The sequence below is a fragment of the Anomalospiza imberbis genome, chromosome Z (genome assembly GCF_031753505.1).
Source record: "Anomalospiza imberbis isolate Cuckoo-Finch-1a 21T00152 chromosome Z, ASM3175350v1, whole genome shotgun sequence".
NCBI lineage: Eukaryota > Metazoa > Chordata > Aves > Passeriformes > Viduidae > Anomalospiza > Anomalospiza imberbis.
In genome coordinates, this window is record NC_089721.1 from 52,397,607 (window position 1) to 52,411,595 (window position 13,989).

Below are 13,989 nucleotides of genomic sequence, written 5' to 3' on the forward strand. Positions count from 1 at the left end.
AAGAAATTCAAAGAGAAAGAAAATACTCTTGACATTTTAACAATAATAAGTTATTAATATAATTCACTTCAGTTGAAAGAAAGACTACATTTACAATGCAACTGAATAAAGGTTAAGTGTATTTTATGTTTTGCTCTGCATTAAATATAAATATCTGTCATATCAAATCCTAGACTAGTTGTAAGCACCCTCTTAAAATCCATGTTTCTAGAAGTAAAGAAAGCAATTTAAAGTGCCATTTTTACAAATTACAAAATCCAAACCAGGCAAACCCCATATGGAATAGCTCAAGAAATCTAACATAACTATTCTGAGCAGAGTTCTCTACACACTGGGAACATCACAATCTCTATAATACAATTGGTGTTACTGAGATACAGCACCCTTGCAGCATCTCACTTAGGATCAGTTTCCCAAAATAAAGGAACATAAAGCAGACTTGTGTCTTCCTTTTCCTTTCTTGTTTCATGTTATCCCTTCCATACTCCTCTCTATGAAAATCATATATTTTTAATATGAGAAAATATTTAACCAAATTAAAAAAAAAAAAAACACTGGAGATTTCTTCATAAGAATTTTTAAAGGTACCTGCTACATTATAAAAGTACAAGACAATACCCAAACATAACTAGTAACAAATCCAATGTCATTTTCTCCCTCTTGTTAATTTATAAGAGCAGTCAGACTGAAGAAAGAATTGATTTCCGAAGGTAGCATTGGCTTCTCTACATTTGGGATCAATGACTGAAGCTACCAGAATTGTCCACTTTCACCATTATAGCATCTTTGCTCTTTCCTGGGACACTTTCAAGTCAGCATTTGAAATGCCTTTTCTTTCCTGTAAAATTTAGGTAAAACACTCTCCTCCAAAGGTAAGAATCTTTGAAATGTAAGGGAAGCAATGGGCTTTAGGCTGGTTTTTTTTAAATGGACCACTACAGGTTTTTTTTTTAATGGACCACTACTTGTAGGCTGGTTCTGTTCTAAGACTAGGAGATGTGGTCTGTAATCACTAGCAATTCTCACTAGTTTAAAACAAAATCCAAATAATGAAAAACAAATGCTTTAACTTTCAGGGATTTTACACCATACAGGATTTGAGGAAACAGCCCCCCCTGCCCCTTAGGATGCATACTCCAGCCAGTAAAGTTCTTCATGGCCAAGATCCAAACTCCCCTTTCTACTATTTGCTTTACAATGCTTAGAAATATGTACAAGGTTGCCTACATAGATACGAGCTACTGAATAAATGACCTTTGTTCCCTATACCCTAATCAGCCACTGACAAATGAGTGGGTGTAACATAATAAAGGGTATTTGTCATGAGCATTTCTGGTTTTCTAACATATTTTCCTTCATAAGCTCAAAAGGTAAAGCACTTGGCAAATGTGGTGTGCAAAAAATGCTTTACAGAAGGTGGGAACTCTCAGAGTCAGAAGAAGAAAGGACACATGAAAGATATTCATGTGCAGAAGAGTTCTTCATTTGACGGGAATCAAATGAAGAAAGCTGAGAAGGGAAATAGACAATAGAGAATAACACAAAAAGATGCAGAGGGTAAAGAAGAATTAAAATTTAAAAAAAATAGTTAATTAGAAGTTAAGCTGCAAATTGATGCAATATAAAATTATACAAAGGTGATTAGAAAAGCATGTTTAGTCTGTGAATGGAACACACAGCTTATTTGAAACCATGGTTTTCACATTAGAAAGGTGATTCCAGCGTCAATAATAGATACATGTTTGCTTACTCTACTGCTGTGAGAAAACATATATTTACAATGAGGTGAAGGTTATATTTAAGGCAAGAAAGGCAGCCAGATCTTGCAAAGGACATCTGTATCTTGTGTGATACAGCTCTAAGCAAAGTAGAAACTTGTAACACTGATGATATTTGCAAGGTTTCTAGCTCTGTTCAGAAAACATCTGCAGAAACCAGCTGCTCGTGGACAATGCCAAAGAGTAAAGAGGAAACAAGCCAGTAAATTTTTCCTTTTAAATCTGTGATGACAAGCTCAAAGGCTGCTGAACAGCCACTTTTTACTGGGAAAAAAAGACATATAAAACTTTTGCAATGAGAGTAAAAGTGGATAGTGGAAGGAATACAGAATTCTACTAACAGGAAAGGAAAGTATCCATATAAGAAAAGCAAATTCAGTGAGGAATTCAACATGTCAACAAAAAATAGCCACCAATTTAGATGAATGATCTTCAGCTCCATGTCTGCCTCTACTGCTTCCCCTGAAGTAAAAAAGCCAAAGATTGAAAACAAACCCAGCTCACTTCTCCACCACAGACAGAGGACAGGCACCCTGTAAGTACAGAAGCTTTCCTGCATGGATGGCACAAGAGCAGTAGAGCAGCAGGAAATTTGCAAGGGAAGGGAGTGTGAAAAGGTCTACTTAGATATTCCTCACACTTCAGGACTTTTCCATGGGGAATGACCTCTGTACCTTCTTGACCTCAAAGTGAGTATTAAACTCTGCATTTGTAAAAAGTCCTAGGACTAAAAAAATGATCAAACCCTAACACATGTTAAGCAGTTGCAGCTGAGAGAGCATATTTTCTTTCAGATTTGCCTACAAAGAGAATTTAAATAATATACAGCAACATGGCAGTTTAACTCTTGCCATGAAGATTAAGGGGATGACCTCAATTTCCCTCCCACTCATCTGGGACTCTGGCCTTTAGGCTAGTTAGTTCTGTCACAGTCATGCTGTGAAGTTACTTTCAATTCCATTGAGAGATTTTGGTTGAAAGAAAATATCTTGAGGAATAAAACAGTTCTGTAAAATTAGTAAATAAATGGCTTTAAATAAAAATGCACACCTTTAGTTATTGCAAATCAATAGGTAGAGCTCTACCATGACTTCACAAGGAGCTTTGAGATCTAAGAAACCTAAAAAATCTAAGAAATTACTTATAAAACTGTCCTAAAATATTTTTTCTTTAAAGATCTATCTGTGAAAGAATTCCAAAAATCATATTAGTTATATTGCTATTCACATAGTCTCCCAGTGTTTGTTCTTAGTATATTCAAGAAAGACTTTTCTTCAAGTGCCTCACACTCAATACAAGAAAAATTTCATTTACCCAAAATCTATCAAAGCTAGTGTTTTGTTGAGTGAGAGAAAAGAAATGGCAGTCAGTGTGCACAACTGGTGGCAGGAAAGACACCCAAGAAAGAAGTTTCTGACTCAGAAAATAGTTAAAAGTGTTTCCTGCTTCTTCATCAACTAAACAGGTTAAATGTTCTGAAGTAAGCCTGATGTACCAATGCAGGTTCATAAGTACTTTGGATGATACAATTAAAAGTGACAATAGCAAAAAACCCAGCCTGGTAACTAGAAAGAAAAGAAGAGCTACTACTAATTCTTAAGAGAATCATGAAGAAAAGTAATAGTTTCATCACAATTTTGCCATTTTGCTTATACAGAAATAATGGGGGTAAGAGAACACAAAAAAAAACAATATTCACATTTTAATAAACTACAATTTTATTTTAAATTGTTTTTCCCATTTAGAACTTCTGCATATTTTTTTAAGGAGTGGCAAGAGATCCAGATGATGAAAACACATCTGGAGTTTGCATTGTTAAAACAACATATTTTCCTGACAACACATTTATATGAAAACTCTAAAACTAACATTCAAACTCGGATATATCAAAGTTATATAAAAGAAGACAGCATTTTTTGCTACAAGTATTTCAGTTGATCATTTGGTCTCTCTCAACTCAAAAATGCTGGATCGCGTTAATGATGTTCTTCTAAGGTCACAAGAGAAATCCAACCAGCTGGCTGTGCTCTATGTAAGGATTGAATCAATGTTATCTGATTATAGTAGAGTGACCCAGACCTGAGCACAGAACAAGAATAGAATCTGTTTCTTATTGTAAACATTCTTTGCAAACTATTTGTTGACTTTTGTTTGACGAGTTACCTCTAAGGCGTGAAAGAGCTAAACCATGAATACTACAAGCTTGTAATTTTTTTAATCTCCAAAAGCATAAACAATTATATTGAAAGTTTTTCATAATGCAGGAAAGATATTCTACAAGAGTCACTATTATCAAAGACAACCCACTGCCACTAATGACTTTAACACTATCAAATGTTATGCATTATCATCATCAAGCAGAGTGTCTTATTTGCTAGGAGGTAGACTGCATCAGTTCACCCAGAAAGCACTTGACAAAAACAGTCAGAGTTCTCCCAGAAAAGCTGGGTGTACATTTTATTTTAGGGTATTCATACCAGGGGTAGAGTGTGATAAGTCTGGCTAGCATGTCATTGCTAACTTCAAACAAGTTCATTGACAGTTGTACCAGGAAAATTTTAACGGCTGGCCAAAAACGTGAGCTGAAGACATGTTCTCCTGGCACAGGGAACAAGAGCAAGCCTTTACTTTGCCTTGTAATGTTACAGCTGAGCTCCCTGGACGTGGTTAGCTTTAAATTAGGATGGTATCTGCAGAACATGCAGTTACGCTCCTACTACTTATAAAATGTACCCTACAAGATCACACAAACTTAAAACAAGCATGATCGTAGACAATCTATTTGCTTAATTTTAAGAAACAAAACAAAATAGAAAGCACCTAAATCTTGGACATCAAGGAGAATGTGGATCCGCAGATTTTAGTATCTGTGGTATATTAAAATCGCTGGATGCAATTATTGGTACTTCTAGCAAGAGATTTTTGAAAGTTTCTGAAGACGGTAGTTTTGTGTAGGAAAGTTGATAAGTAAGAGAGTTGCAGTAATTAAAACGGAATTGACATTTTACAGTATTCTCCCTATTCCTGTAATTTTTCTTTCTCATTTCTTTTACTTCATATCCATTTCCATGTCCCTTGTAAATGTTACAAAATATCCATAATATGTGAATACTCCACTAAAACTGTAATAAAATAACTATGGGATAATTATTCTTTTTATACTGAACTTCAGACAACAGATTTTATTTGGGAAAGAATCCATGTGAAAATTCACAAACTAAACCACTTGCAAAGGAAATTAAAATCTCTGGTGTACCTACAATATTGGGAGCAAGCTAAGATGCCTCATGAAATATTGATGATTTCTGCAATGTCCCCTAGAGACAACATACATCAAAACAACCCTTTGAAATAGAAGGCAAGTTTTACTGCATCCCTGAATGCTGCTAACATGTACAGAGAGAAGGGTAACTAATATTAAGAATTTTATTTTATGCCTTAAGCTAGAAAGCACTTTTTAAATAAAATAATATCTATTTAAAACACTTGAATATAATTTAGCATATTCTAAATTCTCCTTTTGATTGGTAACTGCTACATCAAAATAAATAGTCCAGGGTTTTGTTTGTGTAGAGATTCAAAATATAAATAATGTCTTTGTTTACCTCATATAACCTTTTGTTTATTTTGTTTATTTGTTTATTTGAATGGGAGAAAACATACAATTTTTTTATTAATTAATAGCTATTTACACCCAGGAGATAGAATATTATGCACAGACAAGGGTTTTGTTGCTGTTAGGATGGTGTGTGTTTTTATTTTGTGGTGATTCTGACCTGAAAATTGAACTTGTACAAAAAACCCACATGGTTGTCCAAAGAGTAGTAATTTCTCTTTATATTTTGAAGCTAAAAGCGGGCTCATATTGCCACTCTAATATCAACTTTTACATTCACGGACTGTAATAATATTTAAATAATTTATATTATCTGTTAGAAACAGGTATAGTGTCTGAAGCTTCACTAATTTTTGGACAATTTGCATGATTCAACATAATGAGAGGCAGCAACATGAGAGAATTTAATACTCAGCTTGTGGGAAGACAGTATGATAGCTGTGATGTTACGAAGAGCAGGGTTCCTATTGCTTTTACCTCAGGTCAGTAATTTATAGGGCGGTGAGAAGCCTTAACTTCATAAAACTGTATTGCTCAAGAAAAAGGATAGTGACCAAAATCAGGGAAGAGTGATATGCCTCAGTGCAAATCTGTTGAACAAAAATTTTTTGATACTGCATGCAATTCTGGACCTGTGTGCAAAAAGACCAAGCGAGAAGGAGAAAAACAGATGATCATGGGTAGACAATATGTGCCTAAGGATTTACTAGACAAACAATGTCTCTTTAGTCTGGGGGAAAGTGGAGATGGGTTTGCTAGGAGGGGCTTAGAGGGTACTTCATGCCACTTGGAGAAATGAAAGAACAGTCTTTGCCTAAACTTTGAGATCCCAAGGACTGGCAAGAAAAATGACACAAGGTGGTGCATGTGTCCCCTGCTTACCCTCTCCAATGGGCATTCATCACATCAATCAAGCTTTGGAAATCCTTGCCATGGGGCACTGTGAGTTACAGGCATCCACAGAGCAATTTCACTACTTGACAGGAGAATATGAAACAAACAGGCTATTAAATAAAAAGGTTGCTGATAACTGAGACCCTGTTTTGGAGGAGTTGTACTTACTGTGCTGCTACACCATGGTGCCCTCCATGTCCTGCGGGCACTTTCAGGCATCTGCTCCCAAATCCTGTCCTGACAGACTTTTTGACTTGCCTTTACCTAACTAACCAGTCATCTGCTGCATACCTCAAGGTGTTGAGGCTGTTTATCGGGTATGATACAACTATATTTACCCAACAGCTACAGTAACACTAATGAAGAACACCACTGAACCTGGACAGGAGGTGTGATTTAAAATTTAATGCATCTTAATACATTTAATGAATGTTAAGGAGTTCCTTTAAAATGTACTGCATGAAAGAAACAGTGCAAAGTTTAAGACCACCACAATGTCAAGATCCATCAGGAAGGAGAAAAAGAGAGAAAAGGAGAAAAGGAGCAAAGAAAGTGGAGGGGGGAGGGGGTGTGAAGAGTTAACCTGCTAGGTTAACTAGAAACCAAGCAAAAATACAGAACATTTTATGAAAGATATAAACCACCTATGAGGTCTCCTGTTCAAGCCCACCAAATTTTGGAAGCCTACCCGAACTCTTGTATTCTTGATATTTGATGGGTTGAACACTACAAATTATCAAAATTCTGAAGGACATACTCCCCTAAATGCAAAGACTTAGTCTACAAGAACGAAAATAACTAAAACAGCCTCCACATTAAAAAAGAAAACTCTCTCTTATTCACAACTTATTAACTAGAAATAAAGTGTTCAAACCCTGGAAAAATCAGCAAATAACTGTTTTCCTGCTTTCCAAAACCAGCCCCAGTATTACAGAGCTTCATGTGTTGAAGTCACTAGTCAAAATAACTTTCTTAGCCAATTTTAGTCAAATTCCTTAGACATCTCATTTTAATTTCTTTCTTTCTCCAAGACAGTCATTTTGGAATCTGTCAATGACAGATGCTGTAATCATCCTTCAGACGTAATTAACTGTTAGTTATATGGACTTAATATATAACCTATTCAAAAGCAATGTGTTGAAAACATTCTTCCAAATTATTGGCTGCTAATGAAATATCAGCTCATCCACATTACTATATTATGTTATGTTATATATATTATGTTATGTTATGTTATGTTATATTATGTTATATTATGTTATATTATGTTATGTTTATTATGGTGCTGCTTCACCTCTTCACAATGTAATTCCCTGCTGAGAGATCAAGGATGCTGCCAATTCTGTGCCCTTTAATCAAATATGAATGTTCAAATGTTTTATCTGGCTTCCACTTGCTAGTCTGGCCTTGCACACAGTCCTATTTAACTACTGTGTGGTTTCTATAAAGTCTGACAGGATGTCTTGGCATGATTACAGTTCCTATATGAGCTGAAGTTATTACTCTGGTATTAGAAAATGTGCTGTCAACCAGGAATTAACAAACCAGCTAAGATAAAATAACTGTAATCCTGCACCTTCATTAAAACTGGATTCAAACTGGGATTATCAAAGAGAAGGAAATGCAGGTTTGCCGCTAATGCCCTGGCTATATGCTGAAGGCTTCAATTCCTAGTACTCTGAAATGTTTCTTGCTTGATCTGGAGCTGTGCCTCTTGGAGCCATGAGATTGTAAGCACTTGTTAAAGCATCCAGTTACATTTGCAGATCCTTCAAAAGGTCCTTGCATATCATTGACTTTCAATACTGTATGTCGTGGTTTGACGTGGAAGGGATTTTTTTTTTTAGGAAGTTGAGTCAAACCAATCAGTGGTCAAGTTTAGATATGGGCACCTGAAGTGACCACTGAAGATAGGGATACGCCTCTGAGAACACAGGGGGTTAAAAGCAAGAACTCCCAAGAGCTCGATCTCTTTGGTTCTGGTCACGGTGCTGTGCAGATCTCCCCTGCCCAGCCATGGGGCTGGGTGGGGGAGGGGAAGCCATGTGGCCTGGTCGAGGTGAGCCGAGGGGTAGAAGGACTGGAACCGAGCCAGCTCCTGTGGACAGAAGGGTGGAGAGAAGCGGAGATGTCTTTGTCATTCCCCCCCCAGAGGGAAGAGATAGAGAGTCTGGACGGCACCTGTAACTTTGCCGGCACAGAGGAGAAGGAGGTGGGGGGAAGGCGCCCAGCCTTGGCCTTGGGAATCGTCTGCTGGGCAGAGATATCAGCCATCCAGGGAGTCTGAGCTTTTAACCCTTTCCTGAGAAATGAAGGCTTTGTAAAATATTCCTCCTCCTTAATCTGAAGTAGAAGAGAGACAGTCTGGGATCCGAGATGATGGAAGAAGAAATTCTCGAGTTGGAAGGAGATGATGGAGTGGCTTGTAGCTGGACTTCTCTTGTTAGCCATAGACTGAACCAAATTCTCCTGACAGAAGCTGCACTTAGGGGGGTGTGTTGGTGGGCCAAGAGACTTGTTTCAGTGATTACCAGCAGAGGAGTAGAGAGAACTGAGGAGAGTTGGAGAAAGTGTGGAGAAGCCCTCTATCTTCAAGGAAGAAGAAGAGGAGAAGAAGGCCTCTGTTCTTGGACCCTCAGCCCCAGGGAGAAATGGGGGGACTGTAGTCCCAAAATGAGAAACTGAACTGTTGTCTCTTTTGGTCCATGGCAAAGCAACCTTAAAGGAGCTCTGTGAGCAGTCTGTCCATGCACGGTGGTGAGAGCACTGTGACATGGAAAGGAGAGTGTCACCATGGCAGATTTTCTCCGGGCGGTTGCCATGTGTGACATGGAAACACAAGGGTGGCAATTGTGTTTCCTGGGGAGTCTGTGGCACAGGAGAGACTCCTGTCTCCCTTGAAAGATTGAGTATTTGAATATCTGAAGGGTAGCAACTTGATCAGGATCCTGGGTGGTGTCTCACTGTTGAGTTTGTTTAGAAATTAGGTGGGAGGAGGAGGAGTGTTTTGTAAAGTCTTCATCCAGGATTTAGTGTTTGTAGTTTTTATAGTAGAAGTAGTTTAATAAAGTTCTTTCCTTGGTTACTAAGTTTGGGCCTGCTCTGCTCTGTTCCTGATCACATCTCACAGCAATTATTTTAGAAAGTACATTTTCATGGAAGCGCTGGCATCGCGCCAGTGTCAAACCATGACACTGTACAAGCATAAAAGCATTTTTTAAAACTTCAACACATACATGTCTGCACCTCCAGAAGATTGTAATACATTGGAAACATTGAAAGCTGTATGTCTTCATCACTTTTCAGCTGTAAATTTGGGATATCTTTGATAAATACATTTCACCTAGTTACTTCAACATAAGTCAGGAAACTCCTTTAAAAAAAAAGGATTTGTTATAATTTTATTATGGAAATTCATAACTTCTATTACATTAAACACTAAAATTCTTAATAAAAGTCAGCAGAGCACCAAAAAAGCATTTTTCCAAGAGGAACCTGCAGTTCTGCATTAAAAGCAACTCAGTCAGTTCTCCTGTTCTATTTTGTACCCAAGGCACAGTATTCAAAACAAAATTCAACTTTTATTTCCACACCAGAAGTACAATGCGCTGGATTCAGCTGGAGTAGAGTTCATTTTCTTCACAGTGCATGGGGCTGTGTTTTGGATTTGTTCTGAATACAGGGTTGATAACACAGAGATGTTTTGTTATTGCTCAGCAGGGCTTACACAAAACCAAGACCTTTTCTGCTGTGTGTGCTGCCACGCTGGGGAGGAAGATGGGGGGGGCATGGGAGGTTGGGAGGAGACAGCTGGGACAGGTGACCCCAACTGACCAAAGGGATTTCCAGACCATGTGACATCATGGTCAGGACATAAGGCGGAGGGGAAGATGGAGAAAATGTGGAACATTTGGAGTGATGGCATTTGTCTTCTCAAATAAGAGTTACACATGATGGGGCCCTACTCTCCTGGAGATGGCTGAACACCTGCCTACTCATAGGAAGGGGTGAAATAATTTCTTGTTTTGCTTTGGTTATGTACATGGATACTGTCTTCCCTATTAAACTGTCTATATCGCAACTCAGGAATTTTCCAGCTTTTACCCTTCCCATTCTCTCCCCAGCTGCACTGGGAGGAGAGTGAGTGAGGGCCTTCCTGGGGCTGGGCTGCTGGCTGGGGTGAAACCATGACGTATGGTTTCCACTAGAAGTTCTCTCATCTCAGTGGTCATAATCCAGCTGGTAGAAAGTGACACCTGGATGTAGACATTAGTTTGTAACTATTCTAGACCCCCTCATTAATACCCACATCCAGGAAATATCCTAAAACTCCAGATATTTTTGGATTATCTTCTTTCTCAAAAGGAGAAAGATACACTGTTTTCAAATGCAAAACTTTCCTGGTGTACTGAATAACATCTGAAGAGACTACGGAAGGCACCGAAGTGCTAACTAAAAACTCTTGAATGAGAGGTGAGCTGGATAACTTTTCCACAACATAAAGAAAATGGCTATTTTTGCCAGAACTGAGTCCCTTGGGTTCAGTGCAGCTTTTCTTGATGAAACAAAAAGTAAATACCACTCTGTTTTTTCCCACTTATAAGGCCTGATTGTAATTTCACAGCAAGATAAGTACCCGCACATTGAGGGTGGCAGAGCACTAGAACAGGCTGCCCAGGGTGGTCATGGAGCCTCCCTCTCTGGATACATTCAAAACTCACCTGGATTCATTCTTGTGTAACCCGCTGTAGGTGACCCAGCCTTGGCAGGGGGGTTGGACTGGATGATCTCCAGAGATTGCTTCTAACCTTATGTATTGTTTCGGCACGGCCTAGTTTTTGGTAGCAGGGGGCCACAAAGATAGCTCTTGTAAGAAGCTGATGGAAGCTTCTACCATGTCCAGCAGAGCAAATCCCTGATGGCTCTGAAGATGGACATGCTGGTGGCCAAAACTGGGCCAATGAGAGAGGCTGGTAATGCCTCTGTGATGACATATTTAAGAAGAAAATCAAAACAAAGTCACAGGTTTTTGCTTCTAGTCAGAGAAGAGGAGGAGGCGAGAACATGTGAGGGAAACAACATGGAGACACAAAGGTCAGTGGAGAAGGAAGAGGAGGTGCCAGGATTCCTCTGCAGGCCGTGGTGAGACTGTGGTGAAGCAGCTGTGCCCCTGCAGCCCGTGGGGATCCACAGGGGATGCAGAGATCCACCCACAGCCTGTGGGGATCCACAAGGGATGCAGAGATCCACCCAGAGCCCATGGAGGAGCTGCCCATGCCAGAGCAGGTGGATGCCTGGAGGAGGCTATGATCCAGCGGGAGAGCCAGTGGAGAGAGGGGGGGCCCTTGTCCCAGACTGGAGCAACCTGGGTCCTTGTCCCAGACTGGAGCAGCCTGGGTCCTTGTCCCAGACTGGAGCAGCCTGGGTCCTTGTCCCAGACTGGAGCAACCTGGGTCCTTGAAGGACTGCACCCCGTGGAAAAGGTGACCCATGCTGCAGCAGTTTTGGGAGGATTGTCTGCCTGTGGGGGGAGGTCATGTTGCAGCAGGTGCAGTATGGCTGCTGCTTGTGAGAATGGACCCACGCTGGAGAAGTTCTCAGAGAACTGTCTCCCATGGGAGGGACCCCACAGCCTCACAGGGCAAGGACTCGTCTCCCAGAGCAGTGGAAGAAAATCTCGGTGATAAACTGACCAAAACCCCTACGCCCTGTCAGTGGGAAAGAGGAAGGGCCTAGGGGAAAAAAGTGTTTTAAGGGCTTATTTTACTTCTCATTGTCCTTCTCTGATTCTGTTAGTAATAAATTTCAACTTGCAACTTCAAGTTGAGCCTGTTTTACCCTTAAAGGGTTTTTTCCCTGGTCCTTATCTCAACTCAGGAATCCTTCATTAACTTTTTTTCCTTTTCCATCCTCTGCCCAGCTGTGGCAGGGGAGGGTGAGCAAGCAACTCCCGTGGGTACCTGGCACTGGCCAGTGTCAAACCACAACACCCTAAAGATTCTGTGATTCCAAAATAATGCAAAAGTAAGTCTGATCCACATTTACAAACAGTAAAAATTGGTATATAAATATTCAAAGAAGGTATGGCAGATGGTTTCATCCACTGACAACACATTTCTAATTTTTGCACTGGAAATCTGAGGTCCATATTATTTTAATGACTGCTTTGATAGTATGTAATATTAAATTTTCATACTTTTAAAAAATCTTTCTGTCCATAATCAAGCACAAGCCTGTATTTGCTTTTTATTTAAAGAGGAAAGATCACATCTACTGGTAAACTTATTGTAATGTTTTAATTTTGTTAACTGTATGTGAGTGTCTGTCTTACACAGTACCTGGAAGGCTATGAATATTCAAGAGATATTCTCCTAAGCAATTTCAATTAATCTGTCATGTCACAATCAGAGAAACAGTTTGCATTTTTTACAGGAAATGGACAGAGTCCCAGATTTACATTTCCTGCCAGAATTTATACTTCCCACCATTCAGAGAAGAAATTGTGCAGGATTTATTACTAATGTTACAATCAGGCTGCAATAAATGTTACTTTGAATTAGATGAGCTTTAATTTACCATGACTTTTGCATCTCTAAGCACCCTGTTGGAGTTCTGCTGTTAATATTAACTGAAGCACATGATTCTTTTGTTACTCATTAATGGCCCTATTCAATAGAAATTGAATATCCACAGCTGACATGCACTGCAATCTCCTAAGGCTGGGTACTCAAAGTGCCTAATCCTGGTGCAACTGATAGATGGTCCTTTGTAGAGAGTTACAGCTTTCTTCAGGGCTGCCATACTGTCTCACATGGCCTTCCACGGCCTTCTCCTCTAGACCCAAGGAGAAGAACCATATCCAGATAATGGCTGGAACTGTTTCTGGAAGTGCTGACACACTTGCCTATTTTAAAAGGCATTTTCTGAATGTTACAGGGCTTTCCAAGTATTTCAAGTCATAAGTGTGATACCAACCTGGAATGAAAATATTGAACTGTATGAAACTTGATGGAAGCACACTTTTTATTGAGTAGCTGACAGGTAATAGGAAAGCACTGCAAATTCAATGCTTTCACTCTTCCATTTTGTCAAAGGCTATCAAAATTTGGTTCTTACTGTTTCCACAATATGTTCCTTAATGTACAAGGTTTCTACTTAACTGAAAATTCTCCAAAATTCAGAAAAAGCTGAAGACCTTCTCATAGACACTTCATTTCCATAGCCATTTCACTATTTCATGTTTCATAGTTAATCTGGGGGCATGGTGCTTGTTTCTGCATGCTAACATTTCTAACAGGACATTTCTGTTAAACATAGGAGCTTAAGATAAATTATTTAGTGATATTTGTTTCTCATGTAACCTGACCTTGACTAAAATTATCAGAACCTCAAAGAAAGCATTTTGATATAGCACTTATCAAAGCATACCTGTAGATATAACTCTTCATGTGTTTTACTTTGTCAGTTCAGCAGCTTATGTTGGGATTAGAGAAAGACATTGAATATCAGGTGAGCATCATAATTTATGGAGATGGAATACTGTGATAAAAGCAGCACCACCGAGAAAGCCTTTCCAGCCTCCCCAGCCTGTTTTCTGCCTGTAAATGTCTTGAGCTATCATAAAATCATTGAGTCACAGAATGGTTTGGGTTGGAAGGGACTTTAAATATCATCTTGTTTCAACCTCCCTGCCATGTGCAA